Source organism: Podarcis erhardii, assembly GCF_964252035.2.
Source record: "Podarcis erhardii genome assembly, chromosome: 3".
NCBI classification, from domain to species: domain Eukaryota; kingdom Metazoa; phylum Chordata; class Lepidosauria; order Squamata; family Lacertidae; genus Podarcis; species Podarcis erhardii.
In genome coordinates this window covers 42,097,080-42,117,305 of record NC_138507.1, presented here as the reverse complement: position 1 = coordinate 42,117,305, position 20,226 = coordinate 42,097,080, and positions in this window count along the sequence as shown.

Genomic DNA, 20,226 nt, shown 5'->3' with positions numbered 1-20,226 from the left:
GTTTACCAGTTCGTCCAGTTTCTTGTTCACACATGCGTTCTCCTCCCGGTATTGCTCTATTATTCTTTCTTGCATTTGGTTCTTGTTCTCTAGAGCTTCCACTTTGGAGGTTAGATTGTTGATTAGTGCCTGCATGGGAGCCATTGTGGCCTTCAGTGTTTCTTCTAATCGTGCTTCTAATCTTGCTTCCATTTCCCTCAGATCTCGTTTCGTTACTGGGTGGTCGTCATCTTGAAGGGGAGTTACGGTATTGGCATTGTTTGCCATCTCCCTGGTTGGTGTCATCTCAGTCTCCCTAATGGTTTTGGTTTGAGGTTGGCTTGGCATCCTCTTGGAGTAGGGCGTGTGGTGGTTAGGAGTTGTGGCAGTGGTGATTCCTGGGTATTGTTGGGTTGCTGGGCTGATCAGGCGTTGCCGGTGGCTTTTACAGAGCGTTTGGATTAGGTGGTCATTTGTGTCACTTCTAGCCTGTGTTTTAAGAACTTGTCTAGAGTTTCTGTGGTTGCCTCAGCGTTGCCGCCAAAGCGGGGGGGGGGGGCAGGTAAGTAGAGATGGGTAGACTAACGGACAGACAGTTCATATAAGGGGGAGGGGTTAGCAGGTAGAGATGCAAGAGATTAGAGGGGTGGGGCCAGGGAAAATATGTGTTTAGGAGGGGGTTGTATATACCCAAAAAGGGTATTGGGGTCCGGTTAAGGTGGAGGTTGGGGTTGGGGGTGCGCTCAGAAACAGAGACAGACAAATAGGCTATATGTAAAGGGTGGAGGGAGAAAAAGGAAGAAGAAGAAAGAAAGAAGAGGGGGGAGACGGGGGGGAGAGGGGAGATTGGAGTAAAAGAGAAGAGAGAGAGAGAGAAAAAAAAAGAGAGTTGAAAGAGGAGAGGTAGTACAGTAATATCGGCGGTATTAGATTGCCGCAGTAGTTTTAGCTATAGTATGAGGGGGGCAAAGTAGGATATGGTGATATGAATGTGTGTATGTGTTTCCTTTAGGGGAAGGGGGGGATGGAGAGAGGGAGGAGGAAGAGAAAAGGAGAGGGGGTGGGGGAAGGGTGGGAAAAGGAGGGAGAAGAAAAGAGAGGAGGAGAGAAGGGAGGGGGAGGGAGGGGGAGCTGTGGCAATGGTATGGGGGGGAAAGTCTTATTTTAAAAGAGGGGGTGGGGGGAAAGGGCTCCCCCCTCAAAAACAAGCTGACGAACAGGCTAAAAAGGGGGAGTTGATTTTAAAAGATAAAGGGGATAGAGAACAAAATTGGGGATGGAGAAAGGTGGGATAAAAGGAAAAAATAAAATAAAGGGGGTGAAGGGAGAGAGAGGAGAGAAAAAAGGGAGAGAAAAATAAACGGGGGGGGGAGTATCAATAGCAATAGCAGTGGTATGGAGGAAATTTTTGTTTAAAAAGAGAGTGGTGGTCGTGGATGGGGGTGAAAGATCCCCCCCTCAAGAACAAGCTAACAAATAGAATAGAAATAGAAATAGAATAGAGAGGGGGGGGGTTGTGTCTTTTTTAAAAAATATATATAAAAAAAGAAACCTATTTCCCCCTAATTATTATTATTATTTTCTGTTTGAAAAAAGTAAGGGTGGCTGCTGCAGCAGTGCCCCCTCTTTTAAAAAGAAAAATGATCAAAGTAGGTATATGGGGGGGGGGATAAAAAAAAAAGGACTTTTTTTAAAAAAAAAAAGGGAGAGGGGAGGAAGGGGTTAAAAAGGGGAGATATATATATATATATATATATATATATATATATATATATATATATATATTTAAAAAAAGGGGGGGGAGGGTAGTTTCTTCCTTTCTGCGATCTCCTTTGTCATGCGGTTTTCCTCTGTTTTCCGGAGGGGTAGGCTCCCGTCGGCTCAGCCACGTGTTTTTTCGGAGCCTGTTTTTTCGGAGCCGTGCTCACCTACCTCTCCTCTTCTTTCCCGTCGGCAGAGATGGGGGGCAGCAGCGGTAAAGTTGGGGCTCTTTTTTCTTTCTTTCCTTTTCTCCTTCTTTCCCCCTTTTCTCTTCTTTTTCTCCCTCTCTGCGTTGGCTGCACTGTCCTCCTGGTTTTGGAGCTCCTCTTAGCTGTTGGGGGGGGGGTGGTCGGGTGCCTTTCCGGGTGCCTTTCCGGCTCAATCTCAGTCCTGTTGGGGGGTGTTTTGGCTCCTTTGATAGACCCCTGGGCACCCCCAATTCCTCTCTGCTGGCAGTGCTGGCGGCAGCAGTCCTGGGAGTCCGGGAGTCGGCCAGACAGAGCCTTTTACTCTGGCTGGCTTCAGGAGCTCTTTTCTGCTGTTGCCCGCAGATCCAATTTTTAGAGCTGATGAGACATGTGGCGGTGCCTTTGCCAGACTGTGTCTCCCTGAAGTGCTTTTCTCCTCAGCTTCAGTAGCCAGTACTGTACAGTGGTATCTCGGGTTACATACGCTTCAGGTTACAGATGCTTCAGGTTACAGACTCCGCTAACCCAGAAATAGTACCTCAGGTTAAGAACTTTGCTTCAGGATGAGAACAGAAATCGCGCAGTGGCGGCGCGGCATCAGTGGGAGGCCCCATTAGCTAAAGTGGTGTCTCAGATTAAGAACAGTTTCAGGTTAAGAATGGACCTCTGGAACGAATTAAGTACTTAACCCAAGATACCACTGTACTAGAAATGAAATTGGCTGGAAGGAAATCTCTTATGGGAAGAGGCTGTGTGGAGGTTAATGGCATGTGTGACAAAAGCTTAGTTCATTGTGCTGTAGAAATAGGACTCTTTCACCACCGCTGCTAGTTATAAGGGCACCAACTATAGGGAGCAGAAGGGGATTCAGCCCCCTCAATATTTCTGGGCTGAACCCCCCCCCCCTAATATTGAGGGGGCTGCCATCCTCCACTGCCCCTGAGTGAGCGTTGGCACACCAGGTGGGGATGAGAGTCGTGGAGGATTATTTTTGCCCTCTGTGCCCCCCACTGCTGCTGGGCAAGTGCTGGTGCACAAGGCGGGGGTGGGGCGGGTCACGTGATGCTGAACCCCCTCAGTGTGGGGAGGAAGTCGGTGCCCCAGCTAGTGAAATGTGATTTGGGATGGTCCAGGTTCAAACAAATGGCTCTGTCACTGTCATGCCTAGTTTTAACCTCATTCTACCATGCTATAAGTTCCTTCTACATGTTAATGTAAAACACATGGACCTCTTTCTCCTGCCCTCCCTGTTGCCACAAGTGTGTGGGAGTTTTGGTATCTGAAGGGAAATTGGGGTCAGAGTTCTGCTGAACCCTTAGTTATGAATATTTGTCCTGGTCACTGTGGTTTTTTGGTGGGAGCAAGAGGAGACAATGCAAGATGGGGGCATGACTACATAATAGATGTAACAGCAATCTTATTTCCATTGGGTTTTTTCTTGACTGAGAGTAGCCAATAGGATACACTCCAAAAGGTTTGGACTACAACTTGGAGACCAATATCTGGCTTTATCTGGTATTGACTGTGAACCAGGGGGGTATATTGGGCCAGATTCCAGTAAGTTGTTGTGCTAGTGGAAGTCAGTACAATAATTCCCACTAGCAGAATGGGACTTCTCATCCCATCTCCTTCTCCCATGCCTCCTCAAATCTTCTCAGAAGCATTGGGAGAAGCACCAGAGCACCACATGTCCCATTGGCAAGCATAAATTCCACCCAATGTTTATTTGTGTGTTTAAATGCATTTGTGTGTTTAAATGCATTTTAAAACCACTTAATATTTGAACTTCTCCAAGGGTTATACAAAAATGACATAAAATAATAAAATGGTTGCATAAAAACAGTAAAACAGAATTACTAAAAATGCAAGGTTAAACATAGGAACAGTTAATAGCAGGGATTTAATCTTATGCATCAAGGAATGCTGGAGGGGGAGATATACCTTCACAAAATGCCAAAATAAATTAATAAATTATAAATGTTTCACCTATGGTACACAGAAGGGCATTCCACATTACAGAAAAATTACCACTTCCAGGTCACTGCTCTGTGATATTCTGTAGACTGTGGTGCCTATTTAGCTAGAAAAAAATGTTTTCAAATTGTGTCCCAGTTGCTTTCCTCATAAAAAAGTAATAATAAGTGAGGGAAAGAAGGAAGGAAGGAAGAGACATTGACTTTCTGGCTACACCTGTGCTACATGAGTTCTCCGAATGGCAGCGGCACACTCCCAACATCTGCTCTTTTCATTGAAGTGAGCTGCAAATTGAAATTCCATTGCAATGTTTTTAGACTCAGTTGAAGCAAGGAGACTGTCAGAAATCCTCTTTAAACTCACCCTTATCCAAACAGGAAGCTGACCCCTGACCCCCGGATGTAACAGTACACCAGTGGAAATTTCATTATCCTTGTTTCAGCTGTACTAAGTGAAAATTAATTGTGTAATTATCTGCATGAGCGCATGTGTAAAAGTTTACAATGTGCCAGTTAGATTATGTAACTTGCTAGTTGAATAGTTTTGAGAGAGACAAGGTTTAATACATATATATATATTAAAATTTTTAAAATGCATTCATTAAAATATTATGATGGGAGGGGATGAAAGATGCCTGAACAAACTTTGATAATGATAAAGGAACACCACCCTCAATATCCCTAAAATGATTCTCTCTTGCTATAGCTACATCTGGTATGGGGCAGCTCTTTTTATGTCATTGTTGTTAAATCTAAATAAATAGAGTGTAAGCATATTAAGGGCACGGCTTGGTACTTTTTTCCATACACATTTTACTTTAATCATATTCTGCAACCTCAATTTCTCTGACATGGAATGGTTTGCCAGTTTGTTCCCTTGCTCTTTTCATTTGATATATTAGTATCAAAGAAATGACAGGATTTGAAAGTTTTCCTAACTAATGTGAGTTGAACACTCCAAAACCTGCATTGTTTAACGTAGGAAGGGTTTGCTGCTGCAGTTTAGTTTTGTTGCTTTTGTTGGGGGTATGGGGGGGTGTCACAGTCACACCACTTCTGTAGTCTTTGGAGTAACAAAAACCGCTACTTAGTAGAGATTATTTCCATTTCAAAGCTGCTGCGCTGTTTAGATAGCAGGATATCAGGATGAAAGGTGCAGCTTGGATCATTCCCCACAAAGTCTTAGAAGGGACATATTCACTTTCAACAGCCTGGCTCACAGTAAATAGCCTTTATTCACACAAATGTCAAGGAGCCAGAGAGTGTTAAATGGAGAACTCTGGATATGGCTAGCATATTATAATAGAGAAGTGGCTTTAGCAATCTAGTATGTAACTTCACTATGTAACTGTTATATTAATTTTTGTCTCAGGGGATTAGCAAATGTGGGACATGTTAGATTTATGTACAGTGGTACCTTGGGTTAAGTACTTAATTCGTTCCGGAGGTCCGTTCTTAACCTGAAACTGTTCTTAACCTGAAGCACCACTTTAGCTAATGGGGCCTACCACTGCCACCGCACCGCCACTGCGCGATTTCTGTTCTCATCCTGAAGCAAAGTTCTTTACCCGAGGTACTATTTCTGGGTTAGCAGAGTCTGTAACCTGAAGCATATGTAACCTGAAGCGTATGTAACCCAAGGTACAACTGTACTTGGATAACAGGTTTTACAAAATTAAAATAGTTTTTTAAAAATAAACCATCTATATAGTAGCATTTCCTACAATTTTATGGATACTTGAAAGATTATTTTAAAGAAGGGCACCTATAGAAATATGTTCTCCTGAAATATGTGGAACTTCCTTGAAAATTATAGCTAGGTCTACACATACTGCACCATAAGGAGTCAAAATAGATTTTCACTTTAAACTGCATATTCAGAATTATAAATGTGCTCTCTCTCTCTCTCTCTCTCTCTCTCTCTCTCTCTCTGTGTGTGTGTGTGTGTGTGTGTGTCCCCTAAAATCTAGGTAAGGAGTTGAGCCCCTATGGGACAGTTTTATTACTTTCAGAGCAGCAGCGGCTTATTACTGGGGAGATATTTCATAATGCACCCCCCTTTCACTATGAAGTGATACAGTCCTCCCTGAAACCTTCAGGTTTCTATTAACTTTATCCAGGCCCCACTTCATCACCCTCATTAATTACTGATTTCAGATACCTGTGGAGACCCTCAACAACCACCCTAGGCCAAATAAAAAGAAATAAAGCAAGATATGACTTTAAAATGGCTGAGAAAAAGTCATGGAGAATATGGTTATCCACAGAGGATATGACTCTGACTATTAAGCACTGGGAACAGTGATGTCCAAGGGCTATATTGTATTAATTTTTACTTGTAGGCTTCTAGTGTAAGGTTACCAGATTTTTTTCAATGAATCTGGGGACACTTTTCAACTTCCTACTAAATAGATGGATTTTGTCAGGGGACTGATTTGTAAACCTGGGGACTGTCCCCGGGAAACGGGGACATCTGGTAACCTTATTCTAGTGAGAAATAAAATGCTGGGATGGTTAGGCCTTTGGTCTGATAAAGGAGCTCTCTTCATGCTTTAGGTGTTCTTTGCATACTGATGACAATATATCCTCTATTCCTGAATGACTTCAGGCAGCTGTTTCATGTAGCCGTTATATAGTATGGAAAACAAGTTGGAACTTTGCAGCCCCCCACATAAGCCAAAGGCCATGAGGCATAAGTTTCCCAGAATCATCTAGGAATGAATAAAACCATTGAAATATAATGTCCCCTGTCCTTGTTCCAGTAAGACGACCCAGAAGGATACCATAGTTAATGGTGCTGAAATCCACTGAGAGATCGAGGAGGATGGATCCCCAGGTGATCCTGCCTGATATTCCTCATATGCAGAGATTTGACAGAGAAGCCTATTGTATAACGATCACTCCTAGACGTACTCTTCCTGAGGTTTCCATCTTTATGGAATATCTTCCATGCGTTCTCTGTAGGTAGATACTGTTTGGAGAGTCTGTGTGTAAGTCAATGCCACTGTGAATCAGGCCGGCATAGCAAAGTATGGGCTAGGTCTGTTTCTGATCATGGATACTCAGGCTATATCAAAGGCAAGGCATCTTAATGGATAAATTGCCCTAAAGGAAGCTTTCTGTCATCCACAATGGTGTAGCTTTAATGTGACAACCAATTTCTTGTAATCCTGTATTCATGATGGAGGATGCAGAGGCATTCTGTGAAATTCAGGCTATTCTTGCTTGCTGAATGTGAACTCGGCTTATTCTTGAGCTATACTTAATAATAGCCTGACTCCATCTTGACCTGGGCTACATCAAGGGAGATTCGGTTGTTAGCTGGTGGAATATTAATATTAACAATATTCCTGTACAGTTCTGAGTTAATGTAAGAAAAATAATAATTCAGCGGTATGCATTCAATCATATCTTCACAGAACACTATCACATATTCAACAGACAATCAAACCACAATTTGAAATTTTGTTTTGTTAAGGCAACATTTTGGAACCTTTGATATTTTATCTGGTGTCTGAACAGCGCTCTGAAGGGATATCTCAAGGAGAGAATGAGATTTCTGAATAAAAGATTGGAAGCTTAAAGAATTCACAATAAGAGCCCAATTTTCCTAGCCAAGTTTACTGAAGTGAATTTACTGGAGTAAAAACAAAATTAAAAAATTCCTTCCAGTAGCACCTTAAAGACCAACTAAGTTAGTTCTTGGTATGAGCTTTCGTGTGCATGCACACTTCTTCAGATACACTGAAACAGAACTCACCAGACCCTTCTATATAGTGAGAAGGTGGGGAGGGGTATTACTCAGAAGGGTGGTGGGAATGGGTGATAGGCAGATAGCTGTGATGAGCTTGTTGACGACTCTTAACGACTGCAATAGGTCTTACAGGAAAAAGCAAGGGGTAAAAAGGTGAAAAATGGCTTTGTCATGTATAATGAGATAAGAATCCAGTGTCTTTGTTCAGACCAGGTCTCTCCATGGTTTTAAGTTTGGTAATAAGTTGCAATTCAGCAGCTTCTCTTTCCAGTCTATTTCTGAAATTCCTTTGTAATAGAACAGCTACTTTGAGATCTTGTATAGAATGTCCTGGGAGATTGAAGTGTTCTCCTACTGGTTTCTCTGTCTTGTGATTCCTGATGTCCGATTTATGTCCGTTTATTCTTTGGCGTAAGGTTTGGCCTGTTTGTCCAATATAGAGAGCTGAAGGACACTGTTGGCATTTGATGGCATACACAATGTTAGACGATGAGCAATTAAATAGTCCCGAGATGGTATGTGTGATGTTGTTGGGGCCAGTAATGGTGTTGTCCGGGTGTATGTGGCAGCAATACACTAACTGGAGTAAGTTAGTTTCATTGAATTAAATGGGATTTATGTCTAGGATTTCAGCCAATGAAACTGGATGTACATTATGGGGAAAATAATACTAGTGAAATTGACTGTAGATTATTGACAAATAATCCCCCCAACATAATCCTCTAACAGAACAAGTCAATTACAGCTGGGTAGCATTGTGGCCTTGGTTTGGAAACATACATTAAATAACACTGAAACATGTGAAAGGTTTAATCCATTTTAAAGCCATATGTGCAGTCCTATTAGAAAGCCAGGAAGAGGAAGTTAGAGAGGACAAATTATTCCTTTGCAGGAATTAAAACACACACACACACACACACACACACACACACACACACCCCAGAGGAGGTGAAATGTAAAATAATACTGATGGTAAGCTAAAAATAAACTGCAGAGTATCAGATCATAGAAAACATAACATATTTTCCTGAAAACAGAAATATAAGACAGCAAAGGGAATTCTTTCCTCACTGTCCCACTTTTATCCCAAAGATCAGAGGAAGTCAAATGAAAATTTCCTGGCATCCTGGGGCAATAAAATAATCTCTGTCTTCTTGTGAAACCACATTTGTGTGCACATTGAACAGTGGTTCTTTGAGAATTGTAAGTGCTATGTAAGCATCATTTTTCCCAGGAAACTAAAGCTTTGCTTATTTGCACAGATCTAGGCATGAATGTAATGAGAAATAAACTAGCCCGTTAAAGAGAGGCAGCCCAAAAACTGGGCATGTTGTGTGGGTAGCTTATTTCTAATATGTGTGAGTCTGTAATTTGCACCTGGAAAAAGCAGTGGCGATTGTCACAATACTAATGCAACAAATCTGATCCTCATGTCTGTTAATCCTTTACCGAATGGGCAAATACGGATGGACTGTACCACCTAAGAAGTAAGGTAGGTAGGGCATTGCATTATTTACTACTGTTCCCAGATACAATCTGGGCAGCTTCCCTGTACAATCTCCCTCTATGGAAGCGACAATAAATTTATCTGGTCACCTACAGAGTACCTTCTTCATTCAACAAGCCTTTCTTTATCCTAGCCTAGTTAGCAACCATAAGCTCCACCATCTTTAATGAATGGATGAATCTGCTGATTTTGGGGAGTGGGATGCCAACCATTGGCCCTGACTCTGGTGCTACTTTGGTCCCTCCTGCTGACATGCATGCATTCAGGGTTGTGTTTTGTATGCATCCTGCTTGGAGTGTTCCAGTCTAATGATAGATCCCACAGAGAAAATGGCAAGTCTGGAGGTGAGGCAAGGCTGGTTGAAGGTTGTTGGGCCATGGACAGCATGCTTTTATGTCTCTAACTCAAAGCTACCTCCTCCAGGCTTATTCCCCTTGAGAGATCTTTGGAGCCTGAAGATGGAGTGTCCTCCTCTGTTCCATAGCCTCCCTCATGGTGCACTGCTAGACTGGTGATGTATGCTGAGAGTCATCTGGTTCTTCAGAGGAAGATTCCTGTGGGGCTCTAGGTTCTGGCCCTATAGGCCCTGGTGGTCTGGGAGGGTCCTCTGGGAGTTCCTGTTTGACAGCCTTTAGCACAGTGGTCTTCTTCTCTACAGGAGTCAGCTCTGAGCCCTGGCCCAGGTTCATGACAATGCTATATGGGTGGACATACAGGGGACAAGGCCAGAAGGTTTAACCTAAGCATGGAGGAATGCATGGCAGAGGCTACTATTTTCATTTAATCATACATTCCAATTGTTAAGCACTCCCATCTCCATAAGGCATGAAAAGTCTGGAAGAGAGGACAGAGGGCGAAGAAAGAGTTGTGGGTGGTACGTGGGCCCTTTTCCCATCCTTTGAACCCTTTGGGAAACTCAGCAAACGTGCTTTACCTGGAACTGTGTGTAGAGAGTGCAGCTGAATGGCACACAGCTTAGGAAGTGCCATCCACCTTGGGCCTGCCCATAAAGAGCAAACCTAGAGTGAGAGACCAGGGTGATGTCTACTCTTTCCTGGAACTTTTCTCGTTGTGAGACTATATATTAATGTAACATTTTTATATATAACTGTGTTTTTATGATGTTTTGTTTAGGTTATCTGTTCACTTTTCTGTAGACTGCTTACTGATATATTTAATATATTAAGCAACATAGAAATTAAATAATCAAAGTCCAGGAGCAGCGCTGAATTTTCCTTTGGGTGACAGAGCACTGGAAGCAAATAGCACATTAGCACTATTTGTTTTACTTACAAATATACAAGTGAAGCCTGTTTAGAATCAAGTTGATTTCTAAAAACAGGTGCAAATCCTGAATTAGATTTCCAGAGAGCTGCTTTGCTAAGGCTGCACCCCAGTTTTGGCTCACTCCAGTTCGGATAAACTCTTACATCTCTCTGCCTTTCCCTAAAGGTCTCCTACCTGTATTCCGACAGTTTCTTTGAACCTTCCTCTCTGTGGAGGGTGCAAATTTCTGAATACTAGGGTGAGTTTCTAGACCATCAGGAAAGCACCGCTGCCACCTCCCATTTAAGAACGTTATAGTTCTTTGTTTAAAGTCGCTGGCCACTCATCACTTCATTAGGGTTGTTCTAGCCTCAGTAACCAGAATAGCCAAATTTACAGCAATGTTTTAGAGCTTTATTTAGGGCACTGAATTGCAGACCTTCCAAGTGTCCCTATTTTCCAGGGTCATCCCTGATTTAGAGAAGCCATCCTGGTTTCTGAATTGATCCTGGAATGTCCCACTTTTCCTTAGGATGTCTCTATTTTCGTTAGAGAAATGTTGGAGGTCATGGAGTTATCCAGCCCCTGAGCTGTCTGAAGGCAAGCCTGTATAGGGATTTTAAAAAAATGTTTTTTATATATGTTGGAAGCTGCCCAGTGTGGCTGGGACAACCCAATAAGATGTATGGGGTATAAATAGTAAAATTGTCATTATAGAATGGGACGTCCCTATTTTCATCAGAGAAATATGGAATTCCTCCATATATGCTTTAGCTGGTGCACTGTGTGTTTGCGCGTGCATTTCAATTTCTAGCTTTTAAACGAAATAACATTTTGTTATTGTTTATTCTCCTAGTTAAATGCCTGCTCAATCTCCAGCTAAATTAAAGTGAAGTACTTGGATTTAAACCAATTTAGTATCATTAAAGTTAATGGGACTGCATGGTCTTAATCCAGAGAATTCAGCTTAACTGGGTTGTGGATCAAGGCTATAGAAATGTACTACATTTGGTGGTTACTTGTTGGCCCTTACCTGTGTTTTATCTATGTTTATTCCCCCCCACCCAATCCTTGCTTCTAGGATATAGGGTTTCCTCTCTAATAACTTCATCCCTAAGGGCTCTTTCAGCTCAAAATATAACTGGCCTAATTTATTTGATTTAGAGCAGGGTAGCCAAACACTCAAGGTCTCAAAGTATTTAATGGGCTTTTCTGACAGGCTGAGATGCTACAAAATGCAAACTTTCCAAATAAATAACTAGGCAAGTCTTTGCCTCCATAATTATGAAGTCTCTGAAATGTGATTTGGAAGATAAGATGCAGAGACAAAATATTTTCACTGGGGTGGGGAAACTGGGGAGGGGGGTACTAAAAAATATGTTGTAGGTAAATCACTTACAAGCCATGCATGGATTAATGTGAGTTAAGGTAACAAAACTGAGCCCAGTTCTGGTACACATAGAAACACAATTTAAAATTCCCATATGTTGGTGATGATGTTGTTTGTACTGATAGCCTGTCTTTCACTGAATAGCCCCACAGAGAGTTATGGAAATGATAATTAACCCAGGCATAAATTATCATTAAAATGATTATTTTTAAACCCACAATACTAACCAATAAAGTTAACAAAACAGCAGAACAGCTTTGCAACAGGAAGGAAAAGCTCCACTCAACCAAAGTCCTCAGCAAATAGGTGTGTCTTGACCAAGTGTCCAAAAATCATAATATAATGGCCCAAGATGCACCTTGGAGAGATCATTCCACAAACTGAGGGGGTGGGCATCACTTTTTGTCCAATAATTGAAAAGCATACAGTGATGGCAAAAGATGTACCCCAGAGAAGTTATTCCACCATCTGGGGGGCATTGACAGGATTGTAAAGCACTGCCTTTTTGAACTATGTGAGGCAGGATTTTAATTTGAGTCACCTGCTAAAGAAGAAATGTCCCCATAAATATTTGCTGGTGTGTGCACAGTTCCCTGACTCAATTCTCTTTCCCCATCTACCTTCAGCTCTGCTAATATAATTACTTGTTTGTTTGCACTTTATCTATTCTCTATCTTGACAGTACCGGAAATGGCAAGATGCCTTGAAAGTAGATAGATCAGTTGGTTAGATAGTTTATGTTCCCTGAAATAAATGGTCCTACCTCTTGTTATCTTTTTGGTTGTTTTCTTGCTTCTGAGGCATTGTGAAACTTGATGCTTCTGTCAAAGGCCAGATTGTTCATAATCTATTTACATAATTGACTTAAACCTTCCTTATTCCTTTGTTGTTCTCTTAATGCACTCAGCGTTGGCAGGAAAACACCAGCCTTGGGGTGCATCACCATTTACTATTGAACATTACTGAATGCACACACAAATCACAGGCTTCATTGTGGCACTGAGCAATCCAGATTCATACCCAAATTTGCTCATAGGCTTCAGTGAAATATATATTGCATTCAAGCTTTGATATCATCCTTATTATCAGTTCCTTTTCTGGGCAGAGGACAGACACTAATTGGGCAACAGTTTTTCTAACTGATTCCTACAAACTTGGGGATGAGAGTTGCCTGTCTCAGCCCTCTGAGTGATGATGAACACAGATTAACAGAGATAAAGAATTTAGGTAAGGTTGTGGCAATCAGAGCAATTATGTAAGTATCCTGCGGACAGCTGTGGTGAAAGCAGACAATAAAATTACACTTTGATAAAACAATAACTCATCCTTGGCTTTTTGATATGCAGTCCAATTAACTTATTTGTGGTCCAATTAATTTATTTGCCGTCAAATTAACTTAGTGTTTTGAAAGTTTATCATGACTTTATTGTGATTTCACTTTAGAAATAACCACAACCGAAGTAATGTTAGACTTAATGCAGCAATCAAAAGTTAGCATTAACACTACTGCAAATGATACAACTACATTTCTCTCATATTTGGCTATGGAGCTAGGAGTGACTTCTCTATTTGCTATCATAAAAACTCTGGTAGAGAGAATGTGCCACCCACTGAGTTAAATAGTTTAGCAAGGATTTGAACCCAGCTCTGCTCAGTCTTGTGAACTATACCACACTGGGTGTTGTTGTTTTTAAGGTCTCTTTTAATATTCAAGTGGGGCACACTCATCTTTTTTTAAAGTTCTTCTCCCTATGAGTTGGTAGAAGTGCCTTTTTAAAGGAGAGGTGATGTTGACTTCTCATATTTTTGTTTAAGCCACTTCTTTGAGAGCTTTTGTTCCAAGTCCTGAAGCAGCTGTCTTGAGAGTGTACATTTACCATCCCCTTAAGAGTTTTCTTCCTTTAACCCCTTCACTCTGGGTCTGTGGCTTTTCCAGGTGTTCCTGAGCCTATTTTCAGTCCCATTGTGTCCTGGTATGAACGAGAGACCTTCAAATATTTGTGGTCTGTCCTGAAGAATTTACATCGCATGCCAGCAGAGATTAAACTGCACAAATTCTGCTGGCATTGTTCTTTCTTTTCCTTTTCTCTTTGGGGTGATATCTTAAGCCAGACTGAAGAACAGATGTAACTTCACACTTTGATCCAACATAGGATGCACTGCGTTTTAGAATCCACAGCCAAAGGATCAAGGGGTAAAATACACATTGCTATATATCAGTTCTCACTTAGACCTTAGCATTTCAGGATATTAAAAACTCAACCCAAAGGTATTGTAGATAATCCAAAGGGCACCTGGAAAAGAAGCAATAAAACAAGTGATTACTATCAGTAAAGTGTGATAACAGCTGAAAGTATTAGAACCCGCCTACAGAATCCATATTCTCTGGGCCAGGTGGGCACTGAAAGGCTGTAACATAATATAATCCCAGTAAATCCTTTAAATGCACCAGTTCATATTGGGTTTGGGCAATATGGTGTCATTCATTACACTAAAGTGACAGGCGTACGCAGATGGACAGGCGCTGAGAAAGAGAATTTGCATTCTAATTGTGCAAAACTTGAAACAAGAAATCTGGGTTTCAATACAAAAACAACCTCAGACCAAGTTTTGAAATTAATAAAGATTTCATTATTCAAATCATTTCCATTTCCAATAGATGAGTGGCATTTTCTTTTCAAAACCCAGTTTAGCATCATTGGATCCACTACTTGATTGAGTGACTATGCTTGTCAGTCTTGGGTGATAGACAGATGTGTCCAGACCTACTTTATAGCTATCTCCAGATGATCATCTATCAATCCATCGCATACTATTTCTGCAATAATTTAATACTTAAAAAAAGAAAAATTAATACAAAAATTCATGTTGAAATACACACTATCACAAAATACTTATTCTGCATTTGTTTATTATTATTGGCCTTTATTGGCATAAATATTTTGCCTCAATGTATACACTTCTAAAAATAGTTCATTCTATTTTTAACACATTTTGTTATTTAAAACAAAACAGTACTGTACCACAAAATTTAGAGAAGTAAGAAATGCAAAGGATACGGAAGGAAGGAAGGAAGGAAGGAAGGAAGGAAGGAAAATACAGATCATCAGCTTGAATTGTTTCTTTTTTAAAAAAAAAAACTATTTTTTAAAAAAGAAAAGGTTTTAATTTATAACTACATTCCAGTATATATTTTACTTGGCATTCAATGGAATCCTATGTGTCTGATTCATCATGCTGTAGATGTCCTGTGCTATTTAATTCATAAATGTTTGCCACTCACCACTTTACAACATACATTAATTTGTTATCATATGATAATGTGCCAAAACTGACAATGCTAATAATCTGTATTTTGATATCACAGAATTAATAACTTCTATTTTGATATCACAGATTAAATTGTGAAGGCTGTATTGGCTAATGAGCCACCCATGGAAGGAAACATCGATTGTCTGTAATTAGAATACAAGGCCATTTGGTGAACATTTGATATGTGGGTTACAGATAGGTAGCCGTGTTGGTCTGCCATAGTCAAAACAAAACAAATTCCTTCCAGTAGCACCTTAAAGACCAACTAAGTCAGTTCTTGGTATGAGCTTTCGTGTGCATGCACACTTCTTCAGAGACTTCTTCAGATATTCTGTATCTGAAGAAGTGTGCATCCACACGAAAGCTCATACCAAGAACTGACTTAGTTGGTTTGATATGTGACTATTGATCAGAATCATAAATATTCAATGTTTATGTGAAAGCTGAGATTCAGGGGTCTATTTTGGTTACAGATAACTGGATGTAGAAGAATCTCAAAAATAGCAGGTGCTTTAATCATGGCTTTAATCACCTCAATTTTTTTCAAGAAGTAAATAATGTGCAACCTGCATTTAGGTTATTTTGCTTAATAGTCACATGAATATTTACTTAATTTCACTGTGTATGCATGGTTTGCACATGTTGGAAAGCCATGGTGTATGCAGCAAACTACAATCATGTGTTATCATCACACATAACAATCTACATGTTTCTGACACAGAAGTACTTTCCAGGTAGGAACTTCGCCAAGTTTGAAGAAGATCCATAGTTTGGTTCAATGGTACAGCACATGCCTTCCAGGCAGACGATCACAGCATTAAAACCAAGCATCTCCAGTTAAAAGGATCCTTCCAGAGAGGAAACCTTCAGTCTCTAGAACTCAATTTATTCTGTAAAGTGAATTGGAAATTGAACCTGTCTCGTTCCCATGAGACTGAGTTATGTACGCAGATACAAGTCTCTTTCTCAGACCCTCCAAGTGTCCCTATTTTCCAGGGGCATCCCTGATTTAGAGAAGCCATCCCAGTTTCAGTCTTGATCCCGGAATGCCCCACTTTTACTTAGAATGTCCCTATTTTCATAGGAGAAATGTTGGAGGATATGGTAGGACGTGCCAATTTTCATTGGAGGGTGTGGAATTATGCAACCCACAAGCCAAGGAGATACGTAACTGTACAACCTTTAGAAGACATCAGAAGACAATCCTGTATTGGGAAGGTTTTTGTTATGTTTTCTTATATATGTTGGAAGTTGCCCAGAGTGGCTAGGGAAACCCAGTAAGATGTGTGGGGTATAAATAGTAAAATTATCAGTATGGAATGGGACTTTCCTATTTTCATCAGAGAAATGTTGGAGGGTATGGTCTCTGTCTGTCTCTCTGAACGAAGACACAAAGGATTTGGGCTGACCATAAATTCAAAAACAATACTTAGGGGTCCCTCCAGACTGGTGTTTTATTGTGGGTGTGTTCTGCAACATGTTCTTGTAATAATAAATAATAATAATAATAATAATATCTAAAGGGCTGTCACATGAAAGATAGAGCAAGCTTGTCTTCTCTTGCTCTGAAATGTAGAACCCGAACCAATGGCTTCAAGTAACAAGAAATGAGATTCAAACTAAACATTAGAAGGAACTTCTTGATGGTAGGAGCTGTTTGACATTGGCTGGTCTCCCTCAGAAGGTGGTGGACTCTCATTTGAAGTTTTTAAGAAAGGGTTGGAAGGATGTTTTTGTTGAGATTCCTGCCTTGCAGGGGGTTGGACTATATGGCCCTCTGGGTGATTCTATAAAGCCAGTTTTTTTCAGCATTACTGAATTTGCATTAGTTTTGTTAAAACAGCCCAACTATACCTGAATTGGTGCAAGAGAGTGGTGCACTATTAAAGAAGATAGAATTTCACATTTTTAAAACTTTGCTCAACTGTTCAAAAGGCTTAAGCATTCTTAAGCTTACTTCTCCATTAGTCTGGTATCCTGACTACTCACAATAGAATGATAACTGTAATGGTGCAACTGTAGATGGTCTTAGGAACAGTTGCATAGCCAAAACTGCCTCTATGTGATGCAGACTAAGTGCGTTGCTTAGTCTGCAGGCAGGATATATTGTGTTCACCAACCCATCTGCTAATACAGCAGCAGCAATTTCCACTCAGCGGTCCCGGCTGGGTCAAAGTGGATGTACACTGACTGGGTAACTCATTTTGTTCTCACACAGTTACATTGCTGAAAGCTGTTCTGATGCCTCACATGGAGGCCATTTTAACCACATGAGCTAACCCTTATTGTTGAAAGGAAGCCCTCTGGTCATTTAATAAACCTTCCTTTCCTGAGACAAGAAATCTTAAATTTAAAGCATCATGGAAGAAAGAGATTCCACAGTCTTCATAGGTATCTTGTTCCATTCTAAACCTTAAATGTCAGAAGTTTCTCACAACCATTTAATAAAACTATTGGGACCATATTCAGTTTTGTACATTGCCTTGAGAAATGTGTGTGAAAGATGATTTATTATTCTTAGAAAGTTATCCAATTTTCTTGTTACGATTAATAATTTCATTTATGAATTGCTTCCTATGAATTTGCATGCCATGAGCATAATTCATTTATTAGGAATTCCAGTGTATTAGCGTCATTTTCTCAATAAACCCAGATTCAACAAATCCACAATTCAAAACCCATCTTTTCCCTTGCCAGCATAGTCTCTTTTATGTTCTCCCCCGGAGCAGCATCAAATGAAGCTTTGGGATGGAGTGGAAGCATATCTGGGTCTGAGTCATTAATTCAACAAAAGTACAGCAAAAGATGAAGTTTGCTGAAATATAGGGCTGGCGGAGAAATAAAGCTGGTGTTATTTCCATCTGAATTTATAATCTTTATTTGTTTTACAAAAGGCCTCTCTCTCTCATACACACACAGAGAGAGAAAGAGAGAGAGAGAGGAGTTTGCTGCAAATTGATTATTATTAGCATTGGGCAAAGACCACAGCACCAACATCTGAGAAAACAGGACATCTGTTTCCTGCTTTCACAGAAAATACAAGCATGCCCAGCAAAAGCATGCCTTAGGCTGCCACCCCCTGGTGACTCCAGTGAAAGGGCCAGGACTCCTTGTTTTCCTTCCAGTATGTGCATCTCTGGGAATCTCTCTTGCAGCATTTTTTGTGGGGGGGGGGGGTGGATTTTGTTCACACTTCCATCCTTTGAAAGTTGCTGTTCTCTGAACTTCACAGTGCAGTTGTCCGGCCAATTAATGTGTACAGAACTGCACATCCTGGGATAGTGTGCATAGAAATGCACATATACACACACTCTCACACACACACAATCACTTACAAGAATTTATTACATATAGGGAAACTGCTTTGCAAAATTAGGCATAGAAGCTTGTGCATATTAGAATAAATTCAGACTAAAATGCAGTGAACTTTCAAGAGCATTTTTCAAAAATATAAACGGATGTTGAAATACGGAGAACTGAATGTAGGAGTGGGAAAATGAGAAACCTGGAGAAACTGAACTTGAAATAAACTCATACCTATTCTTCTGGGCCTTTTATGGAGTCTCTGCTGGAAAAGGTTTCTGAATGTTTCCATTCATTATAAAAATAGATTTTTTGATAAATGATCATTGCAAGTTTGCCACCTACAATGTGGCTCAATTTTCAAATGCTGCAGCACACTACTGAATAAGTGTTATTACACTGAGCATGGCATGGTGACCACCCACAAATCTGGGTTATGTTCATGCATACTTCCCAGGCTATACCCACTGTTTTATCTACTAAAATATGTCTCATAAAAGCCCACCCTATACATATGTATTTCTGCTCCCCACTCTTCCTTATATAGTTTTCTCAATTTTTAAAATTTATATGTTCTGAGAGGAAGAGAGAGCAAGTGTGTGTGTGTGTGTGTGTGTGTGTGTGTGTGTGTGTCACTAAAGCACAGTGATACTGCTATATATGTTTAGTATTATTTATAATTTAGCAGTAATACTAAATATTTAGTATGTAGTATAGTTTTTTATTTCAAGTGCTGCTTTGACTATACAAATGGATTGTTATGAAATTTCATTTAATGTGTTGGATGTTGTGTTCATCCCTTTAAGAAAATGTTGGGATTTTCCATAAAAGAAAACTGTGTTTTTCATAAAGCAAATTGGTGTGTGAAAACTTGCAACAAATCAGGCACATGTCTTTAGTTGGGAGGGGAAATGATGGGTGAGACCCAAGTCAGGCACATTTTAAGTCTTGTTAAGTCTTACTAGGTAAGAATGCTTACCATTCGAAAGTGAGTTTAATGCGTATCATGCCATGACTTTTTTTTGTAGAGAAACTGGAAACAGGAAGGTCAGTGATCCACAATCCAAAGCTGTCGTGTACCAGGAGCAAAGAGCAGGGATGGATAATCCAGATGGGCTTTCCAGAGTCCACAACAATTCCCATGATCTCTAACTGCTGTGGCTGCTGGGAGCTGGAGTTTAAAACCTCTGGAGGGCTGTACCTTGGGATAAGGTAATACGCTTGAAGGAAACAATAGAACAGAAAGCTTGAGATGAATACACAAAAATGTGTACATTAGGCAGAATTGTATGTGAAAATGTGTATATTAGGAGAAATTCACCTTAAAATGATGGCAAATTTTCATGATTTTTTTTTTAAAAAAATGCAGACCAATGTGGCAATGTGGAGAACTCAACTTAAGATTTGAAAAATGAGAAACTGAAATTGAGAGATTCTCTCCTCCCTGGCTACAAGCCTCTCTGATCTAGTTAAGTGCCGTACTCCTCAGTATCACTGACTATTGAAGCTCCAGATGCTTTATTTCCTCTGTATAAGTCATGACTTCAGTTCAGCTTGAACTTGGCCTGGAGTTTTAACATTACTTTCATGGAGTGACCTGACACCAGTCTCATTTATAGTGGTATAATAATGGATTTAGCCATAGAACTCCGTAAACCCAGTGTAAGGAAGATTAGAATCAAGCGCTACACATCTTGATATCTCCTGGTTTACAACCACACACATTTCTGGGAACTTGACAAGGACAACGAGATCAACATTTCTGCCTTTGAAAACTGAATGTCAATTCTTTA